At 33.8% G+C, this 11,908-nt stretch overlaps 1 pseudogene; it reads left to right on the plus strand.

Moving 5' to 3' along the window:
- Window positions 1-2,697: 2,697 nt before the first annotated feature.
- Window positions 2,698-11,631, plus strand: LOC120168242 (annotated as a pseudogene).
- Window positions 11,632-11,908: the final 277 nt, after the last annotated feature.

Here is an 11,908-nt window from a genome sequence, read left to right on the forward strand (position 1 = left end):
ACTAAACCCATGTTCCCGTGCGAATCCCTTGTAAAAGTGCCAAGCTTGATCACGTGAACAGAAGAGCTGACCAACCAATCTGTCAGATTCATCAACATTATGTACTTCATGGCATTCCTCGGTTGGCTTAACATTGTCTACATCAGTATTATCCATGGCAAAAATTTTGTTGTGCAAGTTCAGTGCTCCAGGAGTTGATGGATATGTAAACGAAGGTTCATTTTGAACATGTTTCTGTAGTTAAAGGGTGGGTACAACATTAAATTCGCAGTACATATTTAGGTATGTACAATAACTACAAGTATATTATCATTTTAAATTCGCAGTACACTGTTAAAAAAATTGAAACATAAATTACATAAGTTTTAAAAAAAGTATCGATCCTTTTTATAAAAAGTATGGACACTTTCAATATAATATAATGTAATAGGTAAATTTGCAATGCTATCGGTATAAATATACCGGTTTACTTATAAAATAGGTAAATATAAGCGCTACCTATTACATTATATAAGCGCTACCTAGTATGTTATTGTACTTTATAATATTTCCGGTTAAATAATAATATAACATAACCGGTCTAAATTTTAACCGGTCACTTGTTTAACCGGTCACGCCGTATATTAGCCGTTTTTTAGGCGCCGCACCGCAGAACGACCCTCATTTAATTAGGTGCTAACCCAATTAGAAAATTATTAAAACATCTTTTTATGTATTTTTTTATTAATCTGGAGTAAGTGCAAGACAATATCTGTGTAAAAATGACTCTTAATTATTTGATATAGAATACCCATACTCTTGACATTTTTTGTGCTCGAACCCGAAATCTCAACGAATAACAATAATTCTTTTATCACTGAAATTATTTGGTTTGTGCATCTTTTATATTAAATAATAATGATATTTTATCTTTTATATTTTTTTATAAGTTTGTAATAAATAGAAGGTAGTAACTTTTTATACTTGTATATCTTTAAATAAAATAATTAAAAGTTAAGTATTTAATGATCGAACCCATATACAATAATCTTAATGTATAAATTCTTTACCCTTCGATTAATAATTATTGTTGAATAATGTCGAAGGGTGGTTCGAAAAAATATTGAATCTTCAAAAATTTGTCAAAAGATGGTATCATCATTGTTTGTATCGAGTTAGGTATGACCGAGTAATTCAACTATGATTTATGTCTTTAACTAGAATTATAAGTGATATTGAGAGTCGGTTATACGTGAGAAATATTTGAATTTCCACTATTTCCAAAATAGGATACATGCATGGATTTATGTTATTTTGATTTTTTTTCAAGAAAATGAAATCAAAGAAGGATGTTAATAGTCATTCAACGAATGCAAAGGAAAACGTAATAATAATAAAAATAAAATAGGTTAAAGAAAGAAATAAATCTGTTAAAGAAAGAAATAACTAAAAAAGTTAATGAAAATGATCAAACAAAGAAAGTCTAAATTGAGTAAAATGAGATTATAAAGGCTAAAATTTCATTGATAATGCAAATAAGGACTTAATTAAAATAAAATTGAATTTAAATAGATCAATTAATATTCAAAACATGCAAATTAATGCAAAATAACAACAATTGTAAAACGAGAGGGTTGAGAGTGTAATTAACCCAAAAATGCCAAAAGGCGAAGGTTCATGTCAAGCGCGAGTCTAGTTTGTGGTTCTGGATAAAAAAAATTCCATCTAAAATGATATTGTTTTGGGCACACAGAATGATCTCAAAACGACATCGTTTTAAGTGACTTTAAGTAGTATATTCCTTCTTTTTCATTTTTTTTTGGCTCCATTTTTCTCCGTTCTTTTACTCACTTTTTCCTCTCAATCCATCAATCACCGATCTACCCCAACCACTAACATACAGCAAAAGTATCAACTCAACTTTTTATCCTCCCAAATCCAGAGTTGGTTTCACCAAAAGAAGCCCCGATAAATGTGGATGTGAGTTAGAACCATTCGACCACCCCTTCGCTCATTACAATAAACTTATCAATTAACGATATTTAAAATAACATTGTATGCAACGTATAAAATATACTATAAATATGGTGATTTTTTAAAAAAATTTAATTATCGATGATATATCTTCTATGATAATTTTTAAAATATCATTTATTTTCGTCACTATATATTTGACGTAAAAATTTGCCTCAAAAAAATTTTGGTGAAATTTTTTTTTAATGATATTTAGATAAAATGGTAACATAACAATATATTCATCTATGAAATAGAAGTATTAATGACGAATTATTATAATGAAGATTTAATTTGAATTAGTGACATTGTAAATTCATCATCAATAAATTTTATTTGTGATAATTTGATTGGTTTTATACGGGGAAGATGACTTCAAAATATTACATCATCTTTTTTTTGATGATTATTAATGACAATGACTGTAATAAAAGTGAATTAAAAGTTTACAGACTATTTATGTACTACAAATTTTAAAAGTTTGGGTTATGTATTGTAAATTTTTAAAATGGGGACATTTTTGTAGTTTATCCTTGTATTTAATGATCAACGTGTTATTTGTGTTCTCTTTAAAATACTAGTTGTTCCTCTCTACAATTAATGGCAAAGAGTTGGGGTCAAGTCAATTCTATATAAAGTGGAGGTTCTGTTCATGAAATAGGCAAGAAATTAAATAGAAATAAGGTTCAGTTTGTGGGAAAGAAAATGTGGAGGCTTAAGGTTGGGGAAGGTGGGAATAATCCCTACATTTTCAGTACAAACAAGTTTCTGGGAGGACAAACGTGGGAGTTCGATCCAAATGCAGGCATAGCTGAAGAGCGAGCTGAGGTTGAAGAAGCTCGAACCAACTTCTACAACAATCGTAACAATGTTCAGCCTAGTTCTGATCTCCTCTGGCAATTGCAGGTATGTCCAACTTGTTTCTTTTATGGAAGTCTAATTTAATATTAAGGAAAGTTACAATAAAAAATATTAAAAAATATATATAATATTTTCGGCTGAGCGCAACTTAAAATGTTAACTTCATGTTAACTTTTTAACATTTTTTGGTTACGAAGGAGTGCAACAGAAAAAAAATTTAAAAAAATTAATATTTTAGCTTAAGAACAACCTGAAGGTGGGCTGGGATTAAAAGATCTTAAAACTTGGAATAAGGTCTGCATGATTCAACTTATTCGTTCTCTCATCGCTGGTGAAGGATCTCTTTGGATAGCCTGGATTTACACTTATGTAATTAAATCCAAAGAATTCTTACAGACGTCGAATAAACCCTCCTATAGCTATTGTTTTAACAGGCTTTTGAAACTAAGATCTGAGGCCATTCCAATTCTTAATTTAGGACTTTCTTCTTCTAAAAGCATTTGGGAAGAGCTATGTATCAAGCATGAAAAATATTCTGGCACAAGATTGTCTGGTATCCCCTACATATTCCCAAATTTAGCATTATTACTTGGCTTGCAGTCTTCGATTGTCTTCCTACTAGAGAAAGACTTACTCGTATAGGAATTACTACCGTTGACTCTTACATCTTATGCAATGATGGCATTGAAACGAGGAATCATTTGTTTGTTGAATGTCCTTTGGTTGCTGCACTTTGAAATAGAATTCTTGATCTTTCTCTTTTGGTTAAGCCTGATATGTCTTGGGATTATTTTCTTGCTTGGGCATCCTCGGCTTGGAAAGGAAAATCTCTCCTTACAACCATATTGAAGATTATCTGGTGCTCATTCATTTACTATGTTTGGGAAGAAAGAAATAGATGTTTATTCCAAGGACGTGTTAGAACCATAGATGATTTGCTCTTTTCTATCAAGGAGATTGTTAGTGCTCAACTTAGGAATAGAGATACTAATAGTCTTGATTTGGTTAATATGCAACTTATGACTAACTGGGGCATAGGATAATATTTATTTTTTTGTAATTAGCTTGTTTTTATCCTTGTTTGGATTCATTGTACTGTGACCTTCTTTGGATAATAAAAAAATTTACTTATCCAAAAAAAAAAGTTTTTTATATATTTTCAGTTGCGCTTTTCTTTTGCCTTAATTTAAGCTGTCAACCCTGATACATTTCTTTTTTTTTCATAACTTTTTAAAAGAAAAAAAATTAATGTTAATCATATAAAAATTATACTAATGTGTTATAATAGTGTAAAATGATCTCTCTATATATAGTTATTGTTTTTTGTAAAAGGTTACTTTGTATATAATAGGAATAACAAAGTAGATACCCTAATGTCCTTGTTAAAAAATCTCCCTAAACCTACTCGGAGGAAAAAGAGTGTCATTGGAGTGTAAATATCGAATTACAGACCAAGCAAGCAATCCGACATAACAAAGAGCCCTCGCCTAACAACATGAGGAAAACAACCAAAGTTCGGACACCGAACATAGACAAGGTACAATACCGAACTAGGTAATAAACTGATAAATCCAACAACAAAAAACAGACATAAAACAGTAGCAGTAACCAAGAACAGCACCGTAAACTGGAACACTAGGAACCTATAACACGACACTAGGATCGTCATTAGCATGCAACACGAACAATCGCTTCTGGATTTCGGACGAAATCAATCACCATTGGAATCAAACTTGGCCATAAGTAATTAACCCAGACATACTCCCGCCAGCAATGGACACAACAACGAATTACAGCCTATGCAAACGATCGCTTTTCAGCCTTGCAAACTCCACCCCAAAGCAACAGCAGCCGCTAAAGCCATCTCCTCATCAATAGAATCACCTTGAACTCCCTCATATAACACTCTATCTCTGTCTCCAAAAAGATTACGACTGGTTCTATCCTTTGACCCACGAACCCACTCTCTTCGAACATGAAAATTCCTCTTCCCAAAAATTAGCCTCAACGACGCTTTAAGACTGATCCGACTCACCCTCCTCCTTTTTGCCTTGGAACGACTATCAGCGCCCGTAGACAGAAGGATAGTAGGCCTCTTAGGAGACTGCCCAGAAATAAAATCACGCTTAGCAGTTGATAGATCCTTATCCAACATAAGGGGAGAAGGCACCTCATCGATCGACACGTCAAAGAGCCTAGAGCTGGTGGGGATGGATTGAGTCAACCAAGCTTGAACCAAATCCCTGTTGATTACAATAAACCCAACACTATCATCGAAAACATGCTGCTCACGTGGCCTATTACAAGAAGATATGGGCACACCTTGAAACCCTGCTGCAAAAGCATCCCTACAGTCCTCGATACCATCTGCATGCTCCCACCCACCTTCCATAAAGCCATCGATATTGGCACTCCTCTGACACACCACCTCAACCTGTTCTCTCTCAACAAGTCCCCCCACGATACCACCTTCTGCAGCACCATCCACGTTGACAAGTGAGGAATTTGAATCTTCTGCAACACCCGCACACCCACACCACCATCCACCTTAGTTCCATCGAAAAGAACTCTCGCCTCATCCTGTACCTCGGATAAAACTTTAATAGAGACTAAACGACCTTCAACGATAATACAGACTTTCTCAGATAAGGAACCTTCGGACTGAACTTCCAACAATACCTTGGCAACAAAAAGCTTTGAAGGAAACCTTGCTACACCGTCATCACCAACCCTAACATGAACACCTGCAGCAGAACTAATATGAATCCCAGCTTGCTGACCAACATACTTCTGAACTGGAAACCCACCTGTTACCGTCACTCCTCCCTCCACCTCTTTAAACGACCTAGCGTCCATTGGCTTTCCAAACTTATTAAACCTGCTTACACCATCAACCTTCTTGCAAAGTCTTACAGGATTATTGTCGTGGAAAACTCTGATTTTGAAACCATCCAACACCCTACCATCAGCTCTTTTCACCGCCAAGCTCACTTCATCTCTATTACTGAACCTAACGAACACAAAAGTAGAGTCCGCGAATTTTCTTTTCAAACTCTTATACGCAATGAACACATCCAAAACAACACCATAGACCTGAAACACTTCCTTGAGAGAAGAAACGTGAATCCTCTTACTAACATAGTTAAAAAATCGTGAAGCCTGATTCTCTCAAGGTTTGGGAGCACATCACACTCACTCCTATATATAGTTACTGTTAACCATATAAATTTTAATGTGTAAAATGACTTGTTTTTAAAAATTCGATTCATTCACATATATATATTTACATGGTTAATGTTAATATATATTATTAACCGGATGGGGGTTACATGGGGCATATAAATATATATGTGAAGGAAAGGTTTAAAGACATTTCTGATCCTCGAATTTTCTAAAAAAGTCATTTTACTCATTAAAATTTTAATTTACTATTTTTCTAAATTTTCTTTTATCAAATTAACTGTAAGAGAAAAATAACTTACATATTATTAAATCATTTTTGGATTTAAATTTACTAAATATGACATGTTATATCCAAGGGGTCGAGATGCCACTGTTTCGGTATCGAGATGCCTTTATCAATGCAAAGATGATACCACCAATCGATCGATCTCTTCTAAAAAGGAAAATGAGCTATCTTTATCCTAAAAATGATAGCGTAGAGATGCTTCCAATATTGGAAAAAATCAAGGGAGGGACGATATATTTTCTATAAGCCCCGAATCAGACCACTTTATGACATTCCCTCAACCAAAGGGGAAAATATTATGCCTTCGGAGATATCCTCTAGAAATATCCTTTTAAAATAGCACATTTGCCCATGATCCACCTGAAACCCCTCACTCCCCATATGGAGATAACCCCGCGATAGGGCTTTCGACAATTCCACATAATTTACCAGAGAAAACATGTAACGGTTGTAACCATCTTTATTAAATCAGATTATAGATAGTTATCGTCATTATAGGTCTGGCATAAACCATCCTATAGTCAGCTATTTATACCTTGAGGAAATACTGAAAGAGGATCCTTCCTCGCTCTCACCTATATCACCCATCTTATCTCCCACATTGTCTTTCTTCTCCCAATTCTACAGAAAACCACCGGCTAATGACCTTCCTTACACCAACTACGACTCTTTACCCAAACCAGAAGTGATAGTGATGCAGGGGGAACCGAGACAAATGATGCTGAGCTGTCAGATTGTACTTTGATGGCGCCGAGATACCATGAGTTGGTAGATCAGCGCAAAGGTGGGAGTTGATGGTGATATGTTCCTCATTGGGGCCGTTTTGAGTGCGTTTCAGTCTTTTGGCCATAACTTTGGCTATAGGTGGCTCCATGTGGCCTTTTTTTCGACCTCAAATTCTACCGTTTTCCCATCCGAATCACTAGTTTTATTTATTTTTACTATTTATGGTAATATTTCGCTTATCAGTTAGGAAGTCAATTTAAATCAGATTTAGGCCAGATTTTTTGCAGTTTGCTTATTTTATTTCAAATTTTAATTTAGAGTGATTTTCAGGATTTTGCTATTTTTGGAAAAATTCGAATAAAGAATATTTTTGGCTATAACAGTCTGGCTTGTGAACTGATTTTGGGATGTTTTGGATTTTATAATATTCTAACAAACCCTAGAGACTTTTTCTCTAGTTTTTTTGGGCGAATTTTCTCCTGTGATTCATCCGTTAGAACGAGCCTGCAGGATAATCGTTATTCTGGCCGGCGTCAAGAAGGAATAAATTGACAACGGCTGATAGAACCCATTTGTTTTCATAAACAAAATTAAATATTTTTGAATTTAGATTTTATTTTAGTTAGATTATTTAGTCAAAATGATTAATTCTGTTTATAACTAACCATGTTTAATGGATACAGTTTATAAGAGAGAATAATATGAAGCAAACGATCCCCCAACCAAAGATAGAGGATAGCAAGGAAGTGACATGTGAAGATACAACAGCAGCACTGAGGAGAACTGTGCGCCTAGTTTCAGCTCTGCAATCAGAACATGGCCATTGGCCTTCTGAGCAGTCTGGCCCCATGTACTTTATGCCTCCTTTGGTATATGCTCTAGTTCCTTATCTTTCGTTCATATATTTCTTCTAGTTTCCCTAGCATGAAACTCACTAATATTTTACAATGCAGGTAATGTGTTTGTACATCACAGGTCATCTTAATACTATATTCACTGCAGAGCATCGCAAAGAAATTCTCCATTACATTTACTGTCAACAGGTAATAAATTTGGAACATTTTTTCTGTATAAAGGAAGGATTGTCTTTGTTCTTCAGATTCCAAAGTAATATTAAATCTTTATCCAATTTGTAATAAAATCTTGTTTTAAATCATTCAGAACAATGATGGGGGTTGGGGATTATACGTAGGAGGTCATAATTCAATGTTTGGCACAGCTCTCAACTACATTTGTATGCGTTTACTGGGAGTGGAACCTGATGGTGGCCTCAATAATGCTTGCGAGAGAGGTCGAAAATGGATTCTAGATCGAGGGGGTGTTACGTCCATTTCTTCTTGGGGAAAGACTTGGCTTGCAGTATGAAATATTTCTTTTATTTACCACCAACTTAATCTCTACACATTAAAACATGGTTTCATATATATTTCTTTAATGTAGATAATGGGTATTTATGAATGGTCTGGCTGCAATCCAATGCCCCCAGAGTTTTGGCTACTCCCTTCTTATTTTCCCGTTCATCCAGGTTTGCAATGTTTATGTGTTTATGATCAGTTGCAGGTTGTTTTGTGTGCTGGTGTGGCTATGCAATTTGTTGCAGCGTTGTTATTACTTACCTTGGAAACCATTAACAAAAACAAACAATATTATTGCAATGCAGCAAAGATGATGTGTTATTGTCGATTAGTTTATATGCCAATGTCGTATTTGTATGGAAGGCAATTTGTGGGTCCAATCACACATCTCATTTCACAGTTAAGAGAAGAACTCCACACTGAACCTTATAATGAAATCAATTGGAATAAAAAGCGACATTTATGTGCAAAGGTAAACTGATAATCATAATATATATATCTTGTTAATCAGAGAAAGTGTGAATGACAACTATTTATGATGTTGCATGTAGGAAGATCTCCACTATCCTCATACATTGCTTCAAATATTGCTTTGGGATAGTCTCTACACATTTGTAGAGCCTCTCCTCAATCGTTGGCCCTTCAATAAGTTGAGAGAAAAAGCTCTTAAATTAACAATGGATCACATTCATTATGAAGATGAAAGCAGTCGCTATATTACCATTGGATGTGTGGAAAAGGTTTTAGAATTAATTTTGAATAGTATTTTTTAATATATTATATAACGCTTTCTAATTATTTAATTAGTTAAGACTTGATTATTATTCAACAATTAAATAATACATTGGGCAGAGTTTATGTATGCTTGCTTGTTGGGTAGAAGATCCAAATGGAATCTATTTTAAAAAGCATCTTGCAAGGGTTGTTGATTAATTGTGGGTTGCAGAAGATGGAATGAAGATGCACGTTTGTTGATTATTTAACACTAAAATTAAGTTAAACTTTTATTAAAATATTAAGACTTTAATTGTTCATTATTATCTTAGTTAACTAGCATGTATATTTTCAATATTTCACCATGCAGAGCTCTGGAATCAAGTTTGGGATGCTAGTTTTTTTTCTCCAAGCTTTGCTTGCTAGCAATTTATTCGATGAAATTGGACTTACTTTAATAAAGGGGCACAACTTTCTCAAGAACTCACAGGTTTCTTAAACGCCAAACCATAAAACCGTAAACCTTGTATATAGAGATTCTTAACTACTTCGATTTTCACCACATATTGATGCCTTAGTTGAAATTTTAAGGTTAGGGATAATCCTCCAGGAGATTTTAAAAGAATGTTTAGACACATTTCTAAAGGATCATGGACATTTTCTGATCGAGATCATGGATGGCAAGTCTCTGAATGTACTGCAGAAGCTTTCAAGGTAGTTTTATTTGGTTTGATTAAACGTGAGACTTTGATTATGAAACAAAAATTATTGCTTAACAATGTGTTAATTGTTTTGCAGTGTTGCCTATATTTTACAATGATGGCACCAGAAATGGTTGGAAAGAAAATGGAAAAAGAGCATATTTTTGACACTGTCCATTTGCTTCTGTCTTTACAGGTAACATTCATGCATCGTCTTACGTATTGGAATGCTTAGTAGAAGAGGAATATAGAAAAATTGTACGAGGAATGCAACAGTTTAAAACTAGCATATATAGTGAGTGGTTGAGCTTAAATCAACTCTTGTACTGTTGATTTATAGTCAATTACTTTATTAGAAATAATCTATATACATAAGAATCGATCTCAACGACGTAAATAATTTTTTAGTGTACTAAATAAATATTTTATATAAATTATTACAGAGTAAAAATGGTGGTTATCCACCTTGGGAGCCAGCAGGAGGTAGTTTTTGGTGGGAGGTAATAACCATAATCTATTTTGAAATGTGTACTAATCTTAATATATCTAACCTGCTACGACTTAAATAAAAACATTTTTCCACTTTCAACTCTCTTTTTAGTGGTTGAATCCAATTGAGTTTCTTGAGGATGTAATCGTCGAACATGAGTAAGATTCTTATTTTTATCTTTAATTAATTTCATTAGTTATTCCATATAATGGAAAAACCTAAATTTTATATTGATGAGAATCGTTTTCATTTTTGTGTAAAATTCAGGCACGTAGAATGCACATCATCTGTCATGCAGGCACTAGTTCTTGCCACAAAATTATATCCAGAACATAGAACAAAAGAGACTGACAATAGCATCAAAAAAGCTGCAAAGTTCCTTGAAGAAATACAATACCTAGATGGTTCTTGGTAATGAATAAACGAGCCCTTATGATTTTTTTCTTTCAAATAATTTTTGGTGGGTTTTAACCATAACGACAAGCATATATAATTCCCACGTATGCATCATAGGTATGGAAGTTGGGGACATTGCTTCTTTTACGCCACATGGTTTGCACTATTAGGCCTTAAGGCTGCTGGGAAGAATTACAAAAATTGCTTAGCTATTCGTAAAGGAGTTGATTTTTTGCTTAAAACCCAAAGAGAAGATGGTGGTTGGGGGGAGAGCTATCTTTCGAATCCCAGAAAGGTAATGGTATTTAAGATAGCTTATTCTTTTATTCATTATATACACATATTTTAATTTTATTTGTAATTTTTCTTATTCATAAAAAGGTATATATACCCATCAAAGGAAAAGAATCAAATCTGGTAAATACTGCACAGGCTTTGATGGGTTTAATTATTAGTGGTCAGGTATGCTTTACATGCAATAAACAATGATTTTACAATTCTAAATAAGCAAAGAGACTATACATATATATTACTATGTAGATTTTCATAATCACCATACATATACAAATATGCTTCTGAATAGGCTGAGCGGGACCCTACACGGCTACACCTCTGCATCGAGCTGCAAAATTGTTGATAAATTCTCAGCTGCCAAACGGTGGTTTCCCCCAGCAGGTAACCATACATATATAGCACACTCATCATATACTAAAATTGCTTTGTGTATATGTGTGTAAATTTTGGATCACATGAAAAATTGCAGGGACTGGGTGGAACTTTCTTCAAGAATAATATGTTACACCATGCATCATACAGGAATGCTTTCCCATTGTGGGCTCTTGGGGATTACCGCAATCATGTTTGGCCTTCTAAATAAATATGCTTTTGAATAAAAATAAGGATCATTTAAAATATAATTATGTAAAATCTAAGAATAATTAGCTGCATTTTGGATTTATAGTAATGGTCTTTTATGTTTTGTAACTGGAAAAGAACATCAATGAAGTTGCATGTTTAGCCTTCTAAATAAAATAACATGGTTTTGAATGAAAAAGTGATCCCTTAGGTTGTGTTTTACTTTTAATTTTTAAGTTTGAAGCGTCCATTATTTATTTTCATTTATTTTTGGGTAAATTACAAAAGATCGCTTTTGTTTCATTCATTTTCACTTTCTTAAAAGAAACTTAAAAACACACGAACTAAA

The sequence above is a fragment of the Hibiscus syriacus genome, unplaced genomic scaffold, assembly GCF_006381635.1.
Source record: "Hibiscus syriacus cultivar Baekdansim isolate YM2019G1 unplaced genomic scaffold, ASM638163v2 tig00003041_pilon, whole genome shotgun sequence".
NCBI classification, from domain to species: domain Eukaryota; kingdom Viridiplantae; phylum Streptophyta; class Magnoliopsida; order Malvales; family Malvaceae; genus Hibiscus; species Hibiscus syriacus.